Raw genomic sequence first — 14,157 nt, forward strand, 5'->3', positions numbered from 1 at the left:
CGGGGAGAACTCCCCTGCATTTTTTCAAAAGAGTGCCGTGGGATCTTTTATGTCCACCTGAGAGAGCAGACAGAGCCTCGGTTCAATGTCTCATCCAATAAAACAGCACCTCCGACAGTGCAGCACTCCCTCAGTACTGCACTGAAGCGTCAGGCTTGATTTGTGTGCGGGCTCGGGGCTCGGCAGGACCCCAGTTTGTTGTGATGACGCTACATTCTGTGTTGTAGGTGTTTGCAGTCGGGAACGGACTGAGCAGCACGTCAACGACCAGTCACTCGTCTACTTCGGATACTACCATGGACTCCTCGGGGACACGTATCGCGTTCACACCCCTAAACCGGGGGTATTAAATCAACAGGCGCATGTACACGAGGTCGGCCTTAAGGAGCACCGCCCCCGCACCCACCCACTCCCCCCCCGCCGAAACGTTGCACTGAAAGCTCAGCAGCCCTGTTCAATGTGGGACGAGCCGTTCCCATTGAAGCATCAGGGCTTTCATTCAGAGCCGCGCCACTTCCTGGAGACTGTGCCAGCGGCTGCAATGTGACCGGTGCTCTTTGATTGGATTAGTCGCTGCCATTTGTAAGGGGTGGTGTGTGGGTTGTTTATCAGCTTCACCTCTGACTCCCTGAGCGGTTTGAATCGCTCCCACTCCCTTGGTTCTAGACCTGGACTTATTTGGGGGTTGTAATGAAATTGCAACAGACAACTGAGTTGGTGAAAAGAACTTGGATTTTATTTGAGACAAGAAAATATACACAACACAATAAATCTTATCACTCTAAAAGGGGGAACACTTCGGAATATGCGAGGGAAAATGACAATAGACAAAAATACCTTACCCTTCCCAATCCCACTATACTAACTAGGTTGAATTCCAGAGGACCAGGAAATGCTCACCAAACACAGGAATAGTTTGTAGAGTGGGAAAAACATGCAGATCTTCGGTTTCTTCCAGGTTGGTGTCTTGTTGGTCGCGGTGGCCCAATATTACCTAGTTGTTGGTAATATTGTTGGTTGTTTGCTTCGTGGGGCCCTTGGTTGCTGCGATTCTTTCCGTTCTCCTACTGTTGTCCCGAGGCTGATGTCTTTTGAATGAGCTGTGCCTTTTTCTGTGTCTGTCCAAACTGTACTGCTGACTTCAATTCACTGACTGCTGTTTCAATTCTCTGCCTGAACGACTGTTTCTGTACTGATCGAACTGATCGAACCCATCAAAGGAACTGCTTTCTTGTGGAGACAGGTCTTTAGTTTATACTAAAACGAAACCTGCTAATCTTGTTAGATTTTTGGCTGGCTCGTTAAGGGCCACTTGATTGGTCCCATTTAGTTAACTGGTTTCGGGATAGCTTCCTGAGTAGTTGAAGAAGGTGTGAAGTGGTTTTGGATGTCTCCAACTGTTGTTCGATTGTTTTTTAATCTTAGATTTCCTGTAAGGCCTTCAAATTCTGTGCAGGTTCTTTTATGCATGGGTTTTAATGGGTTTTGGGCTTTAGGTGAGGCTGGGGTTTTCATTGATTTATTGATTGAATGCAAATTCCCAGATAGGGGCTGAGTTTCATTTATTGTTCCTCCCAGACAGTCTTGTAAGGGGGGCATCTTTTAACTGGTTTATGGTAATTTACCTGGCCAGCAGCCTTTGCCTCTGAGCTCTGACCAATTTACAAACAGCGGTTTCGAATCGCTACCCCTCCTTCAGTTCTGAGTGGAGGAACTTATAATTAATGATTTTAAAACGGACAAGTGGTTTGGATGAGAGAAAAATCAAGTTTTATTACCTAAATAAACTACAATCAAAAGAATAAACTATACCACACGAACACAGTAATTACAGTAAAACTATACAACAGGGGGTTACAGACGGCGAAAACGAGGGATAAAATGACTACAATGTTATTTAAACAATCTTAGCAATTCCCTTAAATCACCACCCCAAACTCCTGCTAGGTTGCCTTGCCGAGGAGTCAGATCACCCTGCTCACCTGTGGTCCAGCGAAGTAAAGAGGGTGATAGCTTCTCAGCAGCTATCTTATATACCTGGTGGGGTCCTGCTGTTCTGCCCTGCAAGGGCTGTGTGCAAAATTCCCGCTCAAAGGGTCCAATACACAAGAGAAAGCTGTGATTGGCTAACTCAGAGTGGTTGGACTGCGTTAATGTGTCTTCCGGAGCTCCCTAGGCTGAAACAAAAGGGAAATACAACTGCTCTATTGTCCAGAATGCTAGGTGATTTAGACCCATTCAGTTCTTAAACGGATCCCATTCAAGATACAAAAGTCTCTTCTGCAGTTTAGATGTATCCACTCGATATTCAAACAAATGCTAATAGCATTCAATTGCTTTGTAAACAAAGCATTGTCCTGTGGTCATCTGGAACCACGATTGATTGCAACATTGTAGAACGTTTTGTAAACAGGCATCGATTGTCCTGCTGCAGGGAGGGTGGGGGCTCCCCTTTGATTGGCAGCTTGATTGAACCTTACTTCCAGACACAGAAAGCTGCTTTCCAAGTCCTTTGTCTTCGGCCATGTGGTGACAGCCATTTTTATCCCTGGAAATTTAAAAGCACAACACCCAGGGATTCTTTAATCAAAAAAATTAATCTTCAGAACTGTAAATTATTGCAAATTCTTACAGTCCACCCTTGGATACTTCCAGCCTGCTTGTAGTATCCTCTTGAAGAAATGAGCAATAATTTCTGACCCCTCACAAACAACCATCCCCTGTATTTACCTAATAGCTATCTGCCACTGATCCCCGTCCCATCTAGTCCCCTTGAATTCAAGAAAAAAAACCATGGTACGGTAGGCATCTTACAGATACTTCAGTTTTCAATAAGGGGTCTCATACCCCTACACGCTTGTAAAATTATACAATGTAAACCAAATTTACAATCACTTTTTTACATCATAACTTATTACAAAATGTTGCAATCTTAGTTACACAATGTAATCAAAATGATCCCAAGCACGGAGAGGGTCCTACGCCTCTGCTCAACTTGGAGTTGTCACAAAATGGTCCCAAGCACGGAGAGGATCCTACGCCTCTGCTCAACTTGGGGCTGCAACACAAAATACAAAAAATCATTAAACATTTGAAACAACATGCTTAAATAAACCCCGATCATCACGTGCTGATGATGGGTCACGAAATTCGAGTGGCTATTGCTCCTCCCACTCGGGCAGTAAAAGTACCTTCCACCCCCCTTTGATTGTCTTAAACTTTAAAACAGTCAGAATGGATTTACAGACCAGCCTGCTCCGCCAGCCCCGAGCCGTTCCCTTGTCCCTGTGTGGAGTCGGGGTACCCCTCCTGTTTAAAATATACCTTAGCACAGACCGAGACCGGGGAGCATGGGATCACGACTCCCAGTCCCTCCCCCTCCCGTCTTCCCTCGACTGGCTGCAGAAAATGATGTGGCAGCACTCCCTGGCCCCACACAAACTTGGATCCCAGATCCGGCCACCCACTCATCCATCCCAGCCACACTTACCCTCTAACTTTGCCCGTGGGCCCCCGGGTGAGTTCCTCCCTTCCCCGAACGCACCCACGCGACTCTTGGGTCTCCCCCTCCTCTATACAATCTTTCCCGGGCCATCATCGCCCACCCACGGGGAACGCGTCCCTATATGACAAGACGCCCGCGCTTCCCCATCATGACTCCTCAACAGCGAGGTCTCCCGCAAGTGAACTTCAGTCAGGATAGTGCTGGGTTGGGGGCCGTGCCCCACCCAGCTGGGGCCCATCTCCTCCCCGTAGGAGGAGTAGGCACGTTCCTCCGGACCCTGTCCGGTTTTTCCCGAAAATCGCTGCGGGGTCTCCTGGATTCGTCCAGTGGCGAGGTGATCCCCAACATTCTGTCTCCATATCTTCATTCGATGCCCAGCTCGGGCTGGGCAAACATGGCTGCTTCATTTTCCAATCTCCTGCAAAACTTAAAAGGACATGCAGCCAGGTCTCACTGACCTGCTGCCTTAGGTGGAGACATGGTCGGGTCCCTTGACCTCGCACCAAAATACAAACATTTGGCACACATGTAAACTTAAACTCTTTAAACTTAAACTTAAAACTAGTTATATCAACAAAACTTAAAATACACCTTAAAAGCATGCTATATGCACACCAAAGCTATAATACAAATGCCGCCCATCTCCGGAAGGCCAGGCTAATCTCTGGCACTGTCGCAGATTGCTGCTGGCTGCAGCGAAGCTGGACTGCCTCCTGTCTCTGGTCCCTCGCAGCTTATGGCTGTTGAGTGGGGGCCTCTGTTCTCTGGCTTCTCCCTGGCTCGGGAGACTGCCCTACTCCACTGTAAAGTGGGTGGCCATGCTTTCTTAGGCTGGGGCACCCGCTGAGACCTTCTGAGGGGTGTCTCTATGGGGGAAACTTTGGCTGGCGGACCCTAAGCTTGGGTCACAGCCCCAGCTGGCTGGGAACCTTCTCCCCCATGTCCAAATAGCCCGCACTGTATAATGTACCTGGCAGCCTGCCGGTGCAAATCTCTCTCTGGGTTTGTCTGCTCTTCCCTGCCCACTCCTGTGCTGGGGGCAGGTATACTCTCACCACCCGCTGCTGGTGGCTGGAAATTTTCCTCCCCATGTTTAAAACCTGGTGTCAACTCCCTCCCTATGTCTCCTGCAAGAGGGATTGCTATTCCTGCCCCCCCCCCCAGGGTCCCACATCATGGGGGGGACCACTCTAGAAGCGGGCTGGGAAGCTGGTCCCTTTAAACAGGCCACTGCACCTGCGTGAATCTGCTGTTCGGAAGACTGGGGGATTCCTGTCTCCAGACCAGCGCCTGCGCATGCGCAGGCAGTCTCCAAGTGATCTTCTGTGAATGAATGGGCAGCAGCCTGCTGATTTCTAATCCCAGGCTGCTGTTTCTCCATTTCTGAGCCACATAATCCTTTAAATTTGAACTTTGGGCAAAACTAGGGTCCCACTGGGGTAGGGAAGTGTTCCAATTGGTGGGCTGGACAACTTGTCCCTGGAAGCAAGCCACATTGCCTGTCTTTGTAGGCTGTGAACTTGAACTTGCATGGACAGCAAACTCATGTTCCCTCACCCAGGTGGCTTTAACTGGGGAATTTTGGACCTGCCTTTCATCTGGGGCCAAAACTATCCCCTGTGTGCCTCCCTTGTCCCGGATTTCTGCTATTGGACCTGCTCTACAGGGGTCCCAGAACTCTCCTTCCCTGTTCCCTGGCTTAAACAGCTTACTCTGAGCATGAATGGCTCCTCCCCACACACAAGCCACAGTGCTTGCCTGTGAACTCGAACTTGCTGTGGGCTGAGGATTCCTATTCTCAGGCTCACTCCTCACAGGCGGACCGTACCTCCGTTGTTGGAGCGGGTACACTGGTCCTGGTCCCCACCTGCCTAGCGGGACCTGCTGGTGTTCTCCTACCACCCCATTGTCCACCCCTCCTCGCTGCCAGAGCTCCTCAAGACTCGGAGCTGTGGGCTGCGGTCTTGGGGTCTCTAATTCCCTATCCAGCACCGTTCTGGGTGCTGCCTGTGGGATGGTTCTACTTGGGCTGCCAGTAAAGTCCAGCTGACCTGCCTTCGGGCTGATCAGACAAATCATCCCCTTTGATGCCTTTAAAGCCATGTTAAGGCTTTCTATCTCTGCCCTTCAGGGGCCATGATCTGCATCCTCAAACCTTAGGGCGCAGGCCAGCTTATAATCTGCCTTTACTTCCCTAAACTTCTCCTCCTGTTCTGTCCCTTCTGAGGTGAGGCGAGCATTCTCTTCCCGCAGTCTCATCTCGCTCCTCTTTACTCCTATAATTTGGTACTTTAGGAATTCTATCTCGTTCCTTGCATGGCTTTTTCCCTCACTAGCTTCTTGGGTGAGGTGTGCGATTTCCTCCTGTAGCCTCATCTCACAGTCCCTTGCCTCTGTGACTTCCTGCAAAAGGCGCTCTATAAATGCCTGGCATTTCGTGACCTCTAGTGTGAGGTGTGCATTCTCCCGCACCCTCATTCCACTAGCTCTGGCCTCATACACCTCTCTGAGGCGTTCTACCTCCGCCTGGCATTTTTCAAGCTGGGACTCCCGATTCTTGGCCTCTTCAACCTCCCCCTGCACCCTCTTCTCACCCTTCTTAACCCAGCCACCTATACCATGATAGGTCAGCCTACATGCTGCTGCTAACATCCGCAGGGCTAGCCACATACTGAAAACAATGAGAGAAACAAGAGCTGATGCTTTCTCCAGATCCAGACCACTTATTAAATCAAAAACTGCCTCCACTCCTACCTGGCTCGCCATTTGTAAGGGGGGCATCTTTTAACTGGTTTATGGTAATTTACCTGGCCAGCAGCCTTTGCCTCTGAGCTCTGACCAATTTACAAATAGTGGTTTCGAATCACTACCCCTCCTTCAGTTCTGAGTGGAGGAACTTATAATTAATGATTTTAAAACGGACAAGTGGTTTGGATGAGAGAAAAATCAAGTTTTATTACCTAAATAAACTACAATCAAAAGAATAAACTATACCACATGAACACAGTAATTACAGTAAAACTATACAACAGGGGGTTGCAGACGGCGAAAACGAGGGATAAAATGGCTACAATGTTATTTAAACAATCTTAGCAATTCCCTTAAATCACCACCCCAAACTCCTGCTAGGTTGCCTTGCCGAGGAGTCAGATCACCCTGCTCACCTGTGGTCCAGTGAAGTAAAGAGAGTGATAGCTTCTCAGCAGCTATCTTATATACCTGGTGAGGTCCTGATGTTCTGCCCTGCAAAGGCTGTGTGCAAAATCCCCCACCCAAAGGGTCCAATACACAAGAGAAAGCTGTGATTGGCTAACTCAGAATGGTTGGACTGGGTTAATGTGTCTTCCGGAGCTCCCTGGGCTGAAACAAAAGGGAAATACAACTGCTCTATTGTCCAGAATGCTAGGTGATTTAGACCCATTCAGTTCTTAAACGGATCCCATTCAAGATACAAAAGTCTCTTCTGCAGTTTAGATGTATCCACTCGATATTCAAACAAATGCTAATAGCATTCAATTGCTTTGTAAACAAAGCATTGTCCTGTGGTCATCTGGAACCACGATTGATTGCAACATTGTAGAACGTTTTGTAAACAGGCATCGATTGTCCTGCTGCAGGGAGGGTGGGGGCTCCCCTTTGATTGGCAGCTTGATTGAACCTTACTTCCAGACACAGAAAGCTGCTTTCTAAGTCCTTTGTCTTCGGCCATGTGGTGACAGCCATTTTTATCCCTGGAAATTTAAAAGCACAACGCCCAGGGATACTTTAATCAAAAAAATTAATCTTCAGAACTGTAAATTATTGCGAATTCTTACAGTCTGGCTACTTTCGAATACCCAAACTGTTCCTCTGCAGAGGTCAAACCCACATTCCTGTCGCAGCCTTTTCCTACAAGTCTGTACATGTCCTTTTGAAATGCCACGTTTGTTTCAAATCTTTGAATTCTTCTGTTAGGCCCAACCATGCATTTTATCTTTTAGAGATTTCTTCTGTAATGGTCCAAAATTGTTTTAAATAGGGTTATCCTTCTGTTTTGGGTTTCTGCAGAATTTTGTGAATCTTACACATTCAACATTGGTCAGCAGACCTTGTGCCAAGCCTGGGCTTTATCATCTCAGTTTGCAGCTTCCATCAGTCTTCTTGGGCAAGAAAACACCATAAAAGAATCGGCTCTGATAAAGGAAACAAGCCAAAAGAACAGTCGGCATGTTGTCGGTTCAATTTTCAGAAAAGAATATTAACAGAAGTTGAATTTCAAAGCCAAGAAATGATATACCACCTGTGTTTTGTTGACTGTTTGAAAAGGTAAATATTACACTCTTACACTTGAGTTTCTAGTTTATAACACCTATGATACAAAAGTGCCAAATAAATAGAAAAAGACAGAGAGTGTAGTGTCTTTCCTCGTTCTAATTTGAGTTATTAAAAAAATTGAAGTTTGGAAGCCTCTTTGATGGAAACAGAAGGGAGGCTAGGAGGGGAAGAGGGATACTGGTTGAGGGTTAGAGTGTTCTGGTCACTTGCAAGAGGCCCTTGAGGGAGCAAGTAGGAATGATGCGATTGGGTGGAGAGTACCAGGGTTGAGCAGGTAGTGTGAAGGTGAAGGTGTAGGGGACACGATAGGACGGAGGAGTGGGGAATCACAGGTCATTGGGAGAGGGAGCACATTTTCTCTGCAAACCCCCACCCGAAATGAAGCCTGCAGCCATTAATGGCTCCTTTCCCCGACACATCACCTCCCATCTGAAAGGAAAGGAAAGAAAAGAAAACAAGAATAGTTATAGGGAAAGAAGCAGGAGCAAAGAGAAAGCAACATGAGATGTCAGAGACAGGTATGAGAGTGGCCATATTCTCTGACTTACTGTGTTCAGTGTCACAGGAGATTAACTCATTTCCATCATGCATTCTTACGTCCACATTTATGATAGAAGCTGGCTATGTAAACTTTAACATTGTAATTACACCTTCCTAAAAATGGTGATGCATCACCTCCTCATTACACCTTTGACTTGTGGACAGTTTCTAATTGATCCTTGTAATGATCAGTAACATGTCATTCTAGAATGGTACACTAGGTGGAGCTGTATGTATATAAGAGTGGGACTACCCACAATGCACTAGGCTACCCAGAAGGCAGTAGTCAAGATGGATGCTGTACAGAAGTCCACATGGCATGAATAAAGTGACTAGCTAGAAGCTAGCTGTTCATAATGAAAACGACTAGTTATTAATGAATATAACATGGTACCAGGATTGGTAAAATCTGCTGAATATTGTGAAACGCGACATGGAGAATTTGAAGCCACTGGAGGGTTTGAAACTCATGGGGAATGTCGACTGCAATTGGCAGACATTCAAACAACAATTCGAACTCTACATTACTGCCATCGGATTCGGTACGAAGCCAGACGCAAGGAAAATAGCGTTGCTGCTCACGGTTGCAGGCCCACAGGCGATAAAGGTATTTAATACATTTGTGTTTGATCAAGAGCAGGACAGAAAAAAATTGGACGATGTGCTAAAGAAATTTGATACACATTGTTCTCCCAAAAAGAACGAAACCTATGAGAGGTACGTGTTCCGTTCACGGACACAGCAGCAAAATGAGACTTTTGATAGCTTTATGACCGATCTGAAACTGAAAGCACAGACATGTAATTTCTCTGAACTGAAATCATCCATAATTCGTGACCAGATTGTGTTTGGTATTCATGATAAAAAAGGTCAGGGAACGTCTGTTGAGAGAAACCAAACTAACATTGGAAAATGCTGTGAAAATATGCCAAGCCAGTGAGTTAGCTCAAAAGCACGCGAAGACTTTCAGTGAAATTAATAAAAATGCGATTGTAGTAAGTGATAGTACTGCTGTCGGTGCTGTGTCCTACAAAGGAAAGAAAAGTGGGCAGAACAGAAATGAAAAGCAATCGGAGGAAGGAATTTTTAATTGTAAACGCTGTGGTTACAAACACCAGTCACGACAATGCCCAGTGTTTGGAAAAATGTGCACAAAATGTCATGGAAAGAATCACTTTGCCAAACAATGCTTTTCAAAAGTAAAAACTAAGAAAGGGCAATGAGTTAATGTGATTGAGGACACTGATTTAAGTGAGACATTTTCTGTAGGAATGGTGTCATGTGACAATATCAAAAAGGATACAGAAAATGTGCAGCCCTCAGGAATGGACAATGCTGAACATAAAGTTAATGCAGTAAAAGAGGATAAATGGATGATCCCACTGCAGGTAAATGGAGCATTAGTTACATTGAAACTAGACACTGGGGCAAAAGCAAACTTAATCAGTATGAGTGACATTAAAAACATGAAAGAAAAGCCCAAAATACAGAAAAAGTCAGTACTACTGAAGAACTATAATGGACAGAAAATAGATAGCTTAGGTGTATGCAGACTTAAAGTGACAGTCAAAGACAAAGTGCATCATCTCATGTTTTCTGTTGTGGCTGAAGGACTTGATTCACTACTAGGTGACAAAGCTTATGAGGACATAGAATTGGTCAAGAGAGTCTACCATATAAACTGTGCCATAAGCAGACCAGATGACTCGGTGGATGCTGTAGTGAGTAATTTCCAGGATGTGTTCAAAGGATTTGGAGTTCTACCATTCACTTACAAGATCCAGCTAAAGGAGGATGCTCAGCCAGTGGTACATGCTCCACGGAGAGTTCCAGCACCCCTGCGTGACCGGCTCAAGAATGAACTGGACAGAATGACCACACTAGGAGTCATCAGGAAAGTCGAAGAGCCAACAGATTGGGTTAACTCCATGGTATGTGTAAAGAAAAAGAACAATGATCTAAGAATATGCATGGATCCAAAGGACTTAAATGCAAACATAAAATGTGAACACTACCAGATTCCCAAGCGAGAAGAAATCACCAGTGAAATGTCAGGTGCCAGATACTTCACAAAGCTCGATGCCTCACAAGGATTTTGGCAACTAAAACTGGATGAAGAAAGCACCAAATACTGTACCTTCAACACACCATTTGGCAGGTATTGTTTCCTCAGAATGCCTTTCGGGATAATAACTGCATCTGAAATCTTTCATAGAGCGATGGAACACATAATTGAAGGTCTGGAAGGAGTTCGGGTTTATGTTGATGACATCATCATCTGGGGCTCCACACTGAAAGAACACAATGAGAGACTGACTAAAGTGCTACAGAGCATACGCCGGAATGGACTGAAGCTCAACAAACCTAAGTGTCAGTTTGGCGTCCAGGAAGTCACTTTCCTAAGAGATAATCTATCTGGTAAAGGAATAGAGCCAGATATGGAAAAAGTAAACGCCATACTCAAAATGCCCCGACCCACTGACAAAAAAGGAGTGCTACGCATCATGGGGATGATAAACTTCATTGGAAAGTTCATTCCTAACTTGTCAGCCAAGACAGCCTGTCTGCGAGACCTGCTACATAAAACAAATGAGTTCGCATGGACAGAAAGACATGAACAAGAGTGGATGAACCTCAAAACAGTGCTGACAAACACACCTGTACTCACCTTCTTTGACCCAACAAAGAGAATCAAAGTGTCAACGGATGCATCAAAAGATGGCCTAGGTGCGGTCTTGCTACAAGCAGAGGGTGAAGATTGGAAGCCTGTTGCCTATGCCTCCAGGTCTATGACTGATTCTGAGTGTCGATATGCCCAGATTGAAAAGGAATGTCTAGGCTTGGTAGTTGGACTAGAAAAGTTCCACGGCTACATATATGGACTTCCCACCTTCACAGTTGAGACAGACCACAGCCCACTGGTTGCCATCATTAAAAAAAATCTGAATGAGATGTCTCTAAGGATTCAACGACTCATGATGAAGCTGCAAAGATATGACTTTGAACTGATCTACACACCAGGCAAACACATAGTGTTAGCAGATGCACTATCCCGAGCACCCACAATGAGTCATGTGAGCTCTACTGAAGAAGACGTGGATGTTCATGTGAGTATGGTCACTGCTGCGCTGCCTGTGTCAGACACAAAATCAAAGCAAATAGCAGAAGAAACAGTAAAAGATACAGTGCTACAAACAGTAATAGAGAACATTCACCATGGTTGGCCAAAAGGTTCCTGTCCAAAGTACTTTCACATCAGGTCAGAATTGAGTGTCGCAAGTGGACTATTACTAAAACAGAACAGAATAGTCATTCCACAGGCTCTACATCAAGACATGCTCAAAAGGATTCATGAGTGACACCTCGGAATTGAAAAATGCAAAAGGAGAACAAGAGACACTGTTTATTGGCCTGGCATAAATAAGGACATTGAGAACATGATAGGCGAATGTGAGACATGTCAGAAACACCAAAACAAACAAACAAAGGAACCAATGATAGTAGCTGACTTACCAACAGCACCATGGCAAAAGGTTGGTATGGACCTTTTTCATTTGAATGGTAAAGAATATCTAATAGTGATTGACTACTATTCTAACTATCCTGAGATGGCGCTGCTCTCAAGCACCACAGCAAGCAGTGTCATAATGCATGCTAAATCCATCTTCGCCAGACATGGAATTCCCAGGATTGCTGTCAGCGACAATGGTCCGTGCTTCAACTGTAAGGAGTGGCAACAGTTTGCAGCACATTATGACTTTCAGCACATCACATCCAGTCCTTTGTATGCTCAGTCGAATGGTAAGGCAGAAAAAGGCATTCAAGTTCTCAAACAGCTACTGAAGAAAGCAACAGAAAGCAAGTCTGATCCTTATCTCGCCCTGCTGAGCTACCGAGCCTCACCTTTAGACTCTGGTTCTTCACCTGCTGAACTCCTAATGGGTCGCAAGTTGCGTACCACGCTACCCTGCTGTGCAAAAGAAAAGCAGAGTAAGGAATGGAGACAGAGGCTTCAACTGTTAAAGCTGAAACAGAAATCATACTATGACAAGTCATCCAAAACTCTGAAACCATTGACAAGGGATGATGATGTTGTCAGGATTGAGGATCCAGATGCATGGAACAGGAAAGCTAAAGTTCTTGAGGAAGTAGGACCAAGGTCATACACTGTTAGAACTGAGGAAGGACAGATTCTCAGGAGGAACCGCCGTTCCCTCCTAAAAACACAAGAAACTATCCAAGAGCAAATTGATGACAATGCCGCAACTGAATCTTGTCAATCACCACCAGAACAATCTAACACAAACACACATACAGGCTCTCATGAAAACACATCAGACTTACCTGTGCTGAGAAGATCCACACGTGAAGTAAAAAAGCCTGATAGACTTATTCTTTGAGTATAAAGTAAAGCTTTGAAAATGTGTTGACTGTTGTGAAAATGTTTATGTTTATAGAGCACTAACAAAAGTGTTACTGATATCATCTTTATTGTTTTTCTTGAAAGTTGATTGATATTGATTTTGTTTAACCTCAAAGAAAGGGGGATGTAATGATCAGTAACATGTCATTCTAGAATGGTACACTAGGTGGAGCTGTATGTATATAAGAGTGGGGCTACTCACGATGCACTAGGCTACCCAGAAGGCAGTAGTCAAGATGGATGCTGTACAGAAGTCCACATGGCATGAATAAAGTGACTAGCTAGAAGCTAGCTGTTCATAATGAAAACGACTAGTTATTAATGAACATAACAATCCTGAGCCAGTCTGGATCTATCTCTGAAGACTAGCATTTCATTAGCAACTTCCATTTATAGAGCACATCTAAAGTGGAGAAATATCCCAAAGCACTTCAGAGGTGCAAAGAAAAAGAGACACCGAGCCAAAGAAGGAGATATTGGAGGGGCGACCAAAAGCTTGACCAAAGAGATGAAGTTTATTAATGATTCTACGCCAGCTCTTTTTTGATGCCCTGTAGTAATTCAGTGTGGTTTGTCCTCCTCCTCTTCCTCCACCCCATCCCCGCCACCCCATAACATGACTGAGTCTGGGGGGGCCGGGTTTCCCTGCACCGAACTGACAAACTGCAGTGCCCAAGGCAACATTTGGTCAGAGGCTGCACCATTGGGTGATACCTTCAGCGCTGAGTATGTAAGAATTCGCAATAATTTACAGTTTTGAAGATCAATTTTTTTGATTAAAGAATCGCTGGGCGTTGTGCTTTTAAATTTCCAGGGATAAAAATGGCTGTCACCACATGGCCGAAGACAAAGGACAATGCTTTGTTTACAAAGCAATTGAATGCTATTAGCATTTGTTTGTATATTGAGTGGATACATCTAAACTGCAGAAGAGACTTTTGTATCTTGAATGGGATCTGTTTAAGAACTGAATGGGTTTTTAAATCACCCAGCACTGGACGATACGGCTGTTGCATTCTCTTTTGTTTCAGCCCAGGGAGCTCCGGAAGACACATTAACCCAGTCTAACCACTTTGAGTTAGCCAATCACAGCTTTCTCTTGTGTATTGGACCCTTTGGGTGGGGAATTTTGCACACAGCCCTTGCAGGGCAGAACGGCAGGGGTTCACCAGGTATATAAGATAGCTGCTGAGAAGCTATCACTCGCTTTACTCCGCTGGACCACAGGTGAGCAGGGTGTTCTGACTCCTCAACAAGGCAACCTAGCAGGAGTTTGGGGTGGTGATTTAAGGGAATTGCTAAGATTGTTTAAGTAACATTGTAGCCATTTTATCCCTTGTTTTCGCCGTCTGCAACCCCCTGTTATATAGTTTTA

General features: G+C 45.3%; 1 pseudogene; it reads left to right on the top strand.

Moving 5' to 3' along the window:
- The window catches only part of LOC147116208 (lysosomal protective protein-like), a 138,088-nt pseudogene that overhangs the window by 109,115 nt on the left and 14,816 nt on the right, over nucleotides 1-14,157 (top strand).

This window comes from Somniosus microcephalus, chromosome 6 (genome assembly GCF_052327205.1).
Source record: "Somniosus microcephalus isolate GS21.2 chromosome 6, FLI_Smic_1.0, whole genome shotgun sequence".
NCBI classification, from domain to species: domain Eukaryota; kingdom Metazoa; phylum Chordata; class Chondrichthyes; order Squaliformes; family Somniosidae; genus Somniosus; species Somniosus microcephalus.